General features: G+C 34.4%; 2 pseudogenes; one reads left to right on the top strand and one right to left on the bottom strand.

Annotated features, from left to right (window-relative positions):
- Nucleotides 1–5,035: 5,035 nt before the first annotated feature.
- Nucleotides 5,036–6,299, bottom strand: LOC120202453 (annotated as a pseudogene).
- A 1,957-nt stretch (nucleotides 6,300–8,256) lies between these two features.
- Nucleotides 8,257–11,653, top strand: LOC120202454 (annotated as a pseudogene).
- Nucleotides 11,654–12,421: the final 768 nt, after the last annotated feature.

Raw genomic sequence — 12,421 nt, forward strand, 5'->3', positions numbered from 1 at the left:
TTCATCCTGAAATTTTCATAGCTATACGTTAGAATACTAATTTTAGATTTCTTACCTCATCGGTACTTTATGAGTGACTTGAAGTTTGTCCCATATTCCTTTGGCGGTTGTACACGATAAATCTTCCGTATTCATCTGGTCCAAGAGCACAAAAATGATATGGATGGCTTTGGAGTTGAGCTGGAACATTCTTGTTCTCTCCTTCACTCCACAACCTTGGATGAGTGAGAGGTTTGATGTATCCTTCTTCTACAGCATTCTATGCTCCCATGTCACTTGCTTGAATGAAGTTACATCATTCTATTCTTCCAATAGGCATAGTTAGCTCCATTGAAGAAAGGAGGCTTGTTGACGGGCATCGAATCGAGACCGGAGTTGAAGTTTGAAGTGGAGGCCATTGATGACTTTGATAATCGATATAACTCTTCCCGAATCGACTCAAGAGGCGATTAAACCTTCAATGAGTTAGGCTTGATACCAATTGTTGAGTTAATCGATCGACGGAATTATCCAAGAGGGGGTGAATTGGCAATTAAAAATTCGGTGGAAGCTTTTGCAGAAAATTGAAAAGATTTGCACAGCGATTTAGAGTGGTTCGACTTTCTCAATCAAAGTCTACGTCCACTACCTTAGCTATCAACACTAAGGATTTTCCAACAAATTCACTAATTTGTTCTTTCTTTTGAGGCCAAAGAGATAACCTTACAACACCCTCAAGAATATACCTCAATTCTTGAGAACACTCTTTTCCCAAAGAGAATATTACAAATTTGCAAACTTACAAGGAAAACCTCACAAGGTAAGATGTTTGCACAATTTAGAACAAGAAAAGAACACTCAAAGATAATTACAAATGAGCACAAATGGTGTTCTTGAAAGCAAAATGAATATTGAAAGGAAAATTGGCTTGATTTGCACAAACTTGGTGTTTGATGTTTTCTCTCTTGTTTCTCTATGATTTTTTTTGATCAAGGGCTTCAGAACTTGTTTAAATACACCTTGAATCACTTCTGAACGTTGGAGATAATTAATGAAGATAATATAGCCGTTTTAGTGTGAAAGCAATTAATAAAACAGCTTGGAGCGTGGGGGGAATCGGTTCCTCATCATAGGGAATCGGTTCCCTAAGTGTAAAATTCAAATATTTTCGACCGTTGAATAGGGGGGAATCGGTACCCCCTATGGGGGAATCGGTTCCCTCCGAGCATTCTGGACATCTCAGAGCCAAACCATTCAGGGGGGAATCGGTACCCCTTGGGGGAATCGGTTCCCTCTGAGCAATCTGGAATTTTTGGCTTTGAAATGGTTCGAAATACTTTGAAAGATTTTTGAAATTGTTTTAAGATTAAAACTTAATTTTACACTTAAGTAAGGATAAAAATGATTTTTGAAATATTTGAGTATGTTTGATATTCGAATAATTATATCGAATATACTTAGAAAATCATTTTGGAAAATCTTAAAATTCATTTAACTTAATTTGTTATATCGAAATATCAAAATGTTTTCAACATATATTAATATATAAATAATATTTTTGGATATATTAATAAATTATAAATAATTTGAATTGTATAATATTTATGTTATATTTGAAAAATTATATCAATAACTTAAGTTAGCTTAGTGGTTATGTTATAGCCTTTGATTCTAAAGGTCTCATGTATAATTTCCTCCAAACACAACATTTTATCAAAATTTCTCAAATAAAATGACGTTGTTTTGAGTCTTTTGGGCATCAAAATAACTGCATCAAAATTATGTCGTTTTGGTGTAGCGACCACATCATCTATCATTAGCTATGTCATCATTCCTCTAGTTGTTGACGGCGGAGTGACATAAGTAAAGCGAAAATCAAAATTCAGTATTATAATTGACAAAATTAAAAGTTCCGTGTTATAAACAAGTCAACATGTAAGGTTTGATGGTGTCTAAAGTATTTTTTCCTATAATTAATATAAAGCGTGTCAGTTACTTTCATTTAATTAACATAAAACTGTTTTTAATGCTCAAAATATTTCAAAGTTATAACTCCTTTAACGTAATTTAAAATTCATGATTGCCATCATAAAATTGGTTTAATACTAATTAATTATGTATGCTATTGAATATTTTAAACAACAATATTGTATAATTTAAAGCAGCTATAACTATTAAGGGTAAACTACTCAAATGACCTAACTATGAATTATTGTATATGACCACCATACTTTCAATTTTGTCAATATGACCACATACCTATTTAAGTAGTTTCAATAAAGCCATCCGTCGTTAATATTTAATGAAAGTGCTTACGTGGTAGTTAAACATGTAATTATACCAATTTTGTTAACTGACACGTAAGTAATTCTATTAAAGGTTAATAGCAGGTGGCTTGATTGAAACCCACTTAAATAATTATGTGGTCATATTGATAAAACTGAAAGTATGGTGGTCATAGTTAAGTGGCCAATTAAATAATTTACCAAACTATTAAAAATGATTTACTAATCGATGGAAATAACCCCTGTTAATATTCATAGCAATATAAAACGTTAATTAATATAAAATCAATATAAAATGTTTTCATGTTACAAGAACATTGGAGAGAGAGATGAAGTTTTATAGTTAATTTAAAACGCGTTAGTTATTTTCATTTAATTAAAAACATTTATATTTTTAAACAAATATATTGAGTTGTATAATTTACTTATATTAAGATTAACAATCAGCACATATGATGTTTGTGCTACGGAAACATGAAAATACATATAAAATTTTAATCATCGGAAATAGATTATCGATAGAAAATATATAAAAAAATTTAAATATAAAAGAATTTAATTTTAGATAAAATTTTAATCCGAGAAAAAAAGTAATAATAATAAATAAATATTATTATATAAATTGAATGAAGCACAATAAATAAAGAATTAAAGTATAGAAACGTAATTTATTACTCGTGTATAGACATTGAGTCAGATGAGCAGAGCCGAATAAATAGAAGTAGAATTTTGTTGGGTTTTGTATAAACAGTTTTCTTAAGACATATATGTTCTCTCATCGATGTTTTGAGTCACGTTGGACGCCGGTCTCTCAAAATACAACAACAAATGATCACAAAAGTAAGCACAATCGTAGTGATCAGTCGGACATAATCTTGTATTTCTCTATCATCGGAAAGAACTAATTTGGAAAGAATTTTCTAAGTGTTTTTCTATTCTAAAGTTCTTAACTTGTGTTGTGTTGTGTTTAAGATGCCTCGACTAGTCTATATAAAGGAAGAGAAAATTGATTGAAGGGTTAAGATCAAAAGCCTTAAACTTTTGATTAAATGATTTAATCTTTTCATAAAGAAATTATTGAATATGTATGATTGAATGAATGTAACTTTAAATAAAAATTTAAGTCTATTAATGACGTGACATATTATTAATAATTTATAAATAACTTCAATTTATTCAATTACTTTTCCAACATTTAAAAATTCCAAGGGGACAACTGCCCCACATGCCACTCAATTCATCCTTTCTTTCTGTTGAGGCCATCTTCGTCGAAGAACAAAAAACCCTTCCCAGTAGAAATCTCTTAGATTAGGGTGTAGGTTTAATTTTTAGTTGGTTGGGGTTGTTTTCGAGGACAAAGCCTTGGGATGAAGTCGTCAGAAGCTTTTTCTTTTGTCATTGGCGTCGATTCACGACAACCAATGGGACGATTCTCCTTCCTCTACTTTGGAAGAAAGAAGGGAGAGCTTTCAGGAGAGTGCTTTTTTGAGAGGGTTTTTTTTTGAGAGGGAGGATAATACCAAGATATAACATTTTGCTTATATGTCGGGTTGACTCGTGGTGTGGTTTAGGGGTGTTCGCGATCAGTTTGGATCGATTTTTGGTTAAAAATTCATATGATCTGAAAGTATAAATGTTTACGGTTTGGATCAGTTTGGATGTTTCTAAAAAAAATTGATCTGGTCCGATCCAATTAAGTACGGTTTCATTCGGTTTGATTTATGCAGTTTTTGGATTCTAATTTTTTAAAATAATTCTTGATTTTTTTTTCATAAAAAACAACATATGTATAACAAAAGCAAAGAGAATATATATTTTAACAAATGCAAGCTTGTGAAGCTTACAAAGAGAATATATATTTTAACAAATACAAGTTTGTGAAATTTGCTCACATTAATAGTTTAGCATCAGTTTGTAGATAGAACCAAAATTTTTCATCTTTGGGCATAGATGAGTCGATTTATTTTCTTTTATAAATTCAATATTGCTAAGATGCAAAATTGCAGCAACCACTCGAAATATTACTTCCTGGATAGTGATGGGGGACAAAATATCAAAGCATTGAAGCACAATGTGTGGTATATAACCATTCATTGTAAGAGACTATAATTTTGGTTCGGTTTGGATCGGTTCCAGATTTCTAAACTAAAACCGAACCGATGGTTTTTTTAAACTAAACACACTAAATCGGTTTCGGTTTTTTTCGGTTATCAATTTTTTGGATCGGTTTTTCGATTATTTTTTTGGATCGGATTAGATCTGAACACCATTAGTGAGGTCTGTGCATTTTTGCGTTGTGGGTTAATCACGCATTTAATGCGCCAATATTCTGAATAGACTCTGATTTTGTCCCTTTTCGAACTAATTTCCTATTAATTTCGGTAATTTATTTTATATTTATTTCAGATTCGTCCCTTTATTTACCTATTTAGCTTCTATGATTGTTAGTATGCATTTTATCCATGATATTTGTATTTAGTTCGTCGTATCAGTTCTAACAATTTGTCTTTTGTTTTTTATTTGAGTATGTGATTCTGTTTTCCTTTTGATTTAATCCCTGATTGTTGTTTATTATTTTTCACATTTAGTCACTGTATTTTGCGTTTGTTCAGTATGATCCATGCATTAATATATACATATATGTATGTATGTGTATTTTTATATTACAAGTTTACATTTGACTAAAATCCTGCAAATTTTCTAAATACGAGCTTTTTGTGCCACCAAAATTTATGCGATTTCTCTTATTGTTTTATTGTTTTTTATTTTTATCATTGCCCATTATATGTGAATTTGGATCCAGCAGGAAGCTTGAGATCTTCCCAATCTTCATTCTTCATCTTTGAGAAATAGTTGTCAACTTGAGTGCCAGTGATAAGCTCCAACTTCGTTGGCTCCCACTGGCAAAACAAAAGGAAAAAGGCAAAACTTGATGATATTTAAGGATTCAAGAGTCTGAAGAGAGAATCCTAACCTTTGGCTTCTTATCTTTTTCCAGTATTATGGCCCTGCATCCCTGTTAAGTACCATAGATTTCAATTGGTTGAAGAAATGGTGTGAAACAAAACGAGCCAAAATGCATAAGTTTGAGACAGCTGGAACCTCAAAAAAGTCCTTGCTGAATTCTCTGCGCAAGAAATGGCAAGTCATTCTATATTCACGAACGAGGCATGGACCTACACCTTGGAGTCTCCCTACTCTACTCTGATATTGTAAGAGAAAATCAAACTCATTGGCATGTCCTAATCAATATGAATCCGTCAACTTACTGATCTTAGAGAAATCTTAAGACTTGTAGGTGAAGCCTTTTTCAGTGTTTGAATTGTAGTAGAGATCCAACCATCACTTCCATCAACAGCCTCGTTCTCCTGTGTAAGAATGATGGTACACAAATTGCAGGGAACTTTGTAAACTCATGCAAGAGACATTGAAAGAGACCATCAGATTAATGTTTCTGATAACAAACGAAATCGAATTATCAACTTACAAGAGCAGATAAAATCTATTCAACTGTTTTTTGAGAGAAGCATATATCAATGACATCTAATCTGCAGCCATGTAATGTAACCAATGATAATGAACAGATATCAAACTAATTATGCAGGAAAATACATTGTTAATAGAAAACTAACCGATTGCACACACTCTGCTCTTTCAGTGAGGGTCACTCCGAGTATTGGCCAATGATTGAGAAATCATTTCTGGATCACTGGAATCCACAGCACATAATGCAGCTTCTAACATGAGTAATTTCTGTTGATTAAGTGAAAAGATGTAAAAATAATTATAAACAATGAAGTGAAATTTCCAAGGTATAAGGCAAGAGAATCCATACTGCCTACTTATTCTAAAGAACTAGTAGGATCAGAAACTTTCTTACAGCAGGAAAAACAATCTTTTACCTAAACTAATCATGCTACCTCTACTAGAGAAAGGATACACAAATCTACATTGTCTCAGATATATTTTGAACTCAAGTACTTTAGGTTGGGAAACATACTGCTGACGGAACAAAGTGAGTTTGCAAGGCCACATGCAAACTAATAATGTAACTTATTAACTTTTTAGTAAAGGATCTACTATCTGATATTCACAAAAAGAATGAAAGAATCCATACCTCCCCTAATATACTGTACCAAAGCTGCAAGATCTCCACCAGAACAAAATGCTCTTCCTTTCACCTAATGACAAATAGCCAGCTATCAGGTATATTCTCTTCAATGCTAAAACATTGGCTTGCAAAACCAATATAAAAACGTCACCAGATTCAAATGTCTTACAGTTTCCCCTAATGACTTGCAAAACCAAAATAAAAACTTCATATATATTTTTTAATTGTTGGAGGAGCAAAATCGATCGATTTAAATTAAAAATAGAAAATGATAAGACTTTTATTAAAAGAAGTTGAATTACGAAGTGAAAAACAGTTAACAAATTATCTATGTTCAGGCATTCCACAATGTTTCTGGGCAGCGAAGCTTTTAAAATGACATTTCACATTTTACTCCACAAACTATCTATGCTGTATTTAATTATAAAATCTCTCATGTTTTCCTCTCACTGAACAAAGTTTCTCTCACTTTCTAGCTTCTTTTGGAAGGTTGTTAACTTAACCACGGTGGCCTCCATTTTGCCAGATCTCGGCACCAACATCCTGATTCCAATTTCCAGCTTGTGCCGTTATTGGAATTGTCTTTTCTCTCGTACAATGGGTTCTAGTTTCCCAGGTCAAGCTCTCTCTAGGTTCCGCCCCCAACAACGGTGCCGGTGGCAAAAACGGCTACGCCGATTACCTCATTGAAGAAGAAGAAGGACTTAATGACCATAACGTTGTTCTTAAATGCGCTGAAATTCAAAACGTCGTCTCTGAAGGTCGTTGCTCTCTTTGATTGTTATTTTTTAAAGGCTTTGCTATCTGGGGTTTTGAAAAAATGGAACCCTTTGGTCATTTTCTTAAGTTGTTTTTTGGTTTTCATGCTGAATCACTTAATCGATATGGTCTTCGGAAATTTGGGTTCTGTTTTTTTTTTCTTTCGATTTTTTATGTTCTGAAAGTTTAGATCTTTAGTTTCTCATTATGTTTGATTGTAGGAGTTTTTGGTTTGTTTTATTTTGGCTTGTTTTATTTTGGCGTTGTCATGTGAACTTTGAAGATAGAGTTTTGGAGCACGAGGTTTTATGTTTCATCATGTTTTCCTATGTAAAGTTTAGTTTAGTGATTTTTTAAAATAAAATGTTGGGATGTTTCCTTATATATATATATATATATATATATATATATATATATATATATATATATATATATATATATATATATATATATATATGTGAGTGCTTCAATGAATGTTTATTCAAATCAAAGTGTAGGGTGATGGGGGAATCGAGTCTGGACCAACGTGTATTTATTAATTATATCTCACAATCAATATACATTTAAGTTGTTGTGTTGATTTTCTGTTTGCACATTGAGAACATATTTGGGATCTAGGCCTTTTTCCTTTTGGGTTTAACCTTTAGATGTTGTAGCAGAAGGCATGATGGCATTGAAAGACCGGACATTTTCTCATGATTGTGTTGTATGCTTATTGCTTACTGTGTGAAAACGTGTTCTGCTAATTAATATGCAGATTTGGAGTTCCATGGAAAACTGAATGTTCAGGAACCAAGTTTGTTAAGGAAATCAATCCTTTTTGTTGAACTGGATCTGAAGTCCTGCTTTATATGGGACCTGAATAAAGTTTCCAGTGGCCTGAACTCTTAAATTTGTTTAATTTTTATGGGGCCTGAATTCTTCAATTTGTTTAGTTTGTAAGGTGTACGTATTAAGTTTCCAGTGGCCATACTTCTTCAATTCGTATACTCTCAAAGTGTTGCTTAACAAGGACATAGAAGTGGATGATTTAATTACTTTGTCCGAAATAGTTGTGTAGTTTCCTTCCTTATTTTTTCTTTTACTGCTGGAAAATTTTGTTATCATGAATGAATTACACTTTGTTTCACTTTTTGAATGTGAACCGATTTTGAATCATATCCATGCTTCCAAGGTTGTAACATACTAAGCTGTTTTTCTTGTTTGTTTCCGCTTTCTCTGAGATTTATAATAAATATAACTGTTGTTAAAATGCAAAAATATATTTAGATTCAATACATATTTTAATTTCCTATCAACAAAATGTTAATATTCCAAAATGAAGTTTCCTTTTTAATTTGTTTCTATTGCTTTGCGTCAAAGAATGAAGCAAGGATGGTAATAAGATCACTCTAGCTTTATTCGATAGACAATGTTTGTGACAATATGCTTTTACTACAAAGAATTCTGGTTTATATCTTGTTGTTCTGTTTGCTACCTTTTCTAATTGTAAGTTTTGGAAAGACTTCCCAGTTAGCTAATATTTTGATTTATGAGTTTACACGTGCAACCTCATTTCTTTACACCGAGTATCAGTATGTTGGCATCTTTATGATTGCTTTTGCAATCTTGATTTTCCTCTTCCTTGGCTCTGTAGAGGGTTTCAGCATGAAGAGCCAACCTTGCACATATGACCTATCTAGGATGTGCTATCCTGCCCTTGCCACTGCTGCATTCAGCACCATATCTTTCTTGCTCAGTGCTGTCACTTCAGTTGTTTCTGGCTTTCTTGGGATGAAAATTGCTACTTATGCTAATGCTAGAACCACCCTTGAGGCAAGAAAGGGAGTTGGAAAGGCATTTATCACTGCTTTTAGATCTGGTGCTGTAATGGGCTTTCTTCTTGCTGCAAATGGCCTTTTGGTGTTTTACATTGCCATCAATGTATTCAAGCTCTACTACGGTGATGACTGGGGTGGTCTTTTTGAGGCAATCACTGGTTATGGGCTTGGAGGTTCATCCATGGCACTTTTTGGCAGAGTTGGTGGAGGAATCTATACCAAAGCTGCTGATGTGGTGCTGATCTTGTAGGCAAGGTGGAGAGGAACATTCCTGAGGATGACCCTAGAAACCCAGCTGTACGTGACATGCATCTACTATTATATGTTGTAGCTTTTTTGAGATTTGACACCGAGTAGTAGTTACTTTTCTAGGGTTGTATCTGAGTTACTTCTGTGTTTTCAGGTGATTGCTGACAATGTTGGGGATAATGTTGGTGATATTGCTGGAATGGGATCTGACCTTTTGGGTCCTATGCTGAATCATCTTGTGCTGCACTTGTTGTTGCTTCCATCTCTTCTTTTGGCATCAATCATGAGTTGACTCCTATGTTATATCCTCTCATCATCAATTCTGTTGGTATCATTATTTGTTTAATCACCACCTTATTTGCAACTGATTTCTTTGAGATCAAGGCTGTTAAGGAATCGAGCCATCATTGAAGAGGCAACTTATCATCTCCACTGTTCTCAAGACTATTGGAATTGCAATTATTAGTTGGGTAGCTCTTCCGCCTTCCTTTACCATTTTCAATTTCGGAGACCAGAAAGTTGTGAAGAATTGGTAAACTGTGTGCTTCTTTTATTGAGAAATGTCAAAAGTCAAACGCTTGCATTAGAATGAGTAACATTGTGTTCTTTCTGCAGGCAACTATTCTTATGTGTTGCTGTTGGTCTTTGGGCTGGCCTAATTATTGGTTTTGTAACTGAGTACTATACTAGCAATGCATACAGGTTACTCATCTTGATATCATTAATTTTCTGCTTTTGTTATCCTTTGTTATCGGTGATTTTAACACACTTTATTTTATCCTGCATCCCCGTACAAGACGTCGCTGATTCCTGCAGGACTGCTGCTTGCATTGGGTTACAAGTCTTGCATTATTCCTATTTTTGCTATTGCTATCAGTATTTTTGTTAGTTTTAGCTTTGCGGCTATGTATGGCATTTCTGTTGCTGCCCTTGGAATGCTGAGCACCATAGCTACTGGATTGGCTATCGATGCTTATGGTCCCATCAGTGATAATGCGGGAGGCATTGCTGAGATGGCTGGCATGAGCCATAGAATACGAGACAGAACTGATGCTCTTGATGCTGCAGGAAACACCACCGCTGCTATCGGAAAGGTTTGATTTGTTTTCACTTAGTACATGGCTTAGATTTTCTAATTTATTTGGTTTATGGCAATCTCTATGTTTGTTCTGCAAAACAAGTTCTAAAGCAGTTTTTTTTTGTAGGCATGAAGCAGCTATTGTTTCAGTTGTGGGTTAATAGGTGTTCATTTGAAACCTCTGCATATCTTTCCATGGTTTCGCCATTGGTTCAGCAGCCTTGGTGTCTCTTGCCCTCTTTGGTGCCTTTGTGAGCCGTGCTGCAATTTCAAAAGTTGATATATTGACCCCTAAAGTTTTCATTGGTTTGCTTACTGGGGCAATGCTTCCTTACTGGTTCTCGGCTGTGACCATGAAGAGTGTGGGAAGTGCAGCTTTGAAAATGGTTGAGGAAGTGCTCAGACAATTCAACACTATCCCAGGTCTCATGGATGACACGGCTAAGCCACACTATGCTACCTGTGTTAAGATCTCAACTGATGCCTCTATCAAAGAAATGATCCCACCTGGTGCCCTTGTTATGCTCACACCTGTTATCGTTGGGATCTTTTTCGGTGTCGAAACTCTCTCTGGTGTCCTGGCTGGATCCCTTGTCTCTGGCGTACAGGTGATGTTAACAAATCTGGATATTGTCTATATAATTTCAAATTGAATGTTTAATTCTTACAATACGGCACAAGACTTTTTCTTACAGAAGGTTCATCTTAATGTTTGTTTCTGTTCTGGTATGTTTCCAGATTGCTGTATCTGCATCCAACACAGGGGGTGCTTGGGATAATGACAAGAAGTATATCGAGGTATTTCTATCTCTGAATTGACTGATATCATGTGATCTAATCTTATGATCGACGTTTTTCTAAGTAACTATTCTATATTTATGCTCTTGTTTTTGTTGTTAATTGTTGTAGGCTGGTGCGTCAGAACATGCAAGAACTCTTGGTCCCAAAGGATCAGACCCACATAAGGCAGCTGTTATTGGTGACACCATTGGAGAACCTCTAAAGGATACATCTAGGCCATCGCTCAACATACTCATCAAGCTAATGGCCGTTGAATCACTTGTCTTTTCTCCCTTCTTTGCTACCCATGGTGGACTGCTGTTTAAGATATTTTAAGAGGAAACAAACATCAGCTAGTGGTCCATTGATCCCAGATTCTGGGTTCTTTTCCAATTCTCGTTTGAAGTATATTTAGTCTGTAACACATTTTGACTCTAGAGACCATATCCTCTCAAAAGCCAAAATGGCAAATTAAAAGTTTTCCTTGTAAAGAGTTCGTCATGATATTGATGACCAATTTATAGAAATGAGTTAAAACTGTATTGTTACCATTATCACTTTTTGTTATATTAAGAATCTTGATTTTTTGACCGTGTCTAACTTTGTTTTGTCGCTCTAATATTCCTGTATATAATGATAATGCATGGATTATTGAGCATTGCAGCCTGCAGGAACAAGAGGTCTTCTTTTGCGTAGTAGCTATTTTGATATGGCTTAGACTACTCAAGCTTGGTAGAGTTTAGTCTAGTGGAGATAAGTATGCACCCTTGCATTTGAGCTTGATTAAGCATCATCTTTTGCATGTTTTTCTTTTTGCATATTTCTGTTGAGAAAGGCGAATAATCTGTGATAAAACGGTTTCGTGTTGAATAAAGACGATATAGGAACTGCAGTAACATATCTGAATTATCCTCGGTATCAATGTGAAGCTTCTTTATTTCCTTTAGATTTCATTATTGGTTTCAAATCTCAATGTTTAGGATGCCACTTCTGAAAACAAGCTTAAAAGAAAAACGTGATGAACATGAAAGCAGTGCTGCATATATAGGTCTCCTTCCTTGCTGGTAGTATTGAAAGTAGAGACTGACATAATCCTTCATGTTCTTGTATAATCTGGGATTACTTTCATTGACGAGCTCTTCCACCCTTTGAATCACTTGATCCAGATGTGGAACACAGAAAACAGCCAGAGCAATCCTCTCCCTCTCTGAGTTTGTTACCACTCGGTGTAGTTCATGGAATCACTTGTTAATCATTACATCTCTACTTAATTTACTGAATCAAAATTATGTGGCAGAAATTGTCATTTTTTAGCAGAGAACTTGTAGTTGGTAGATTAGCATGGCAGGACCATGTAACT

This window comes from Hibiscus syriacus, unplaced genomic scaffold, assembly GCF_006381635.1.
Source record: "Hibiscus syriacus cultivar Baekdansim isolate YM2019G1 unplaced genomic scaffold, ASM638163v2 tig00008788_pilon, whole genome shotgun sequence".
Classification (NCBI taxonomy): Eukaryota; Viridiplantae; Streptophyta; class Magnoliopsida; order Malvales; family Malvaceae; genus Hibiscus; species Hibiscus syriacus.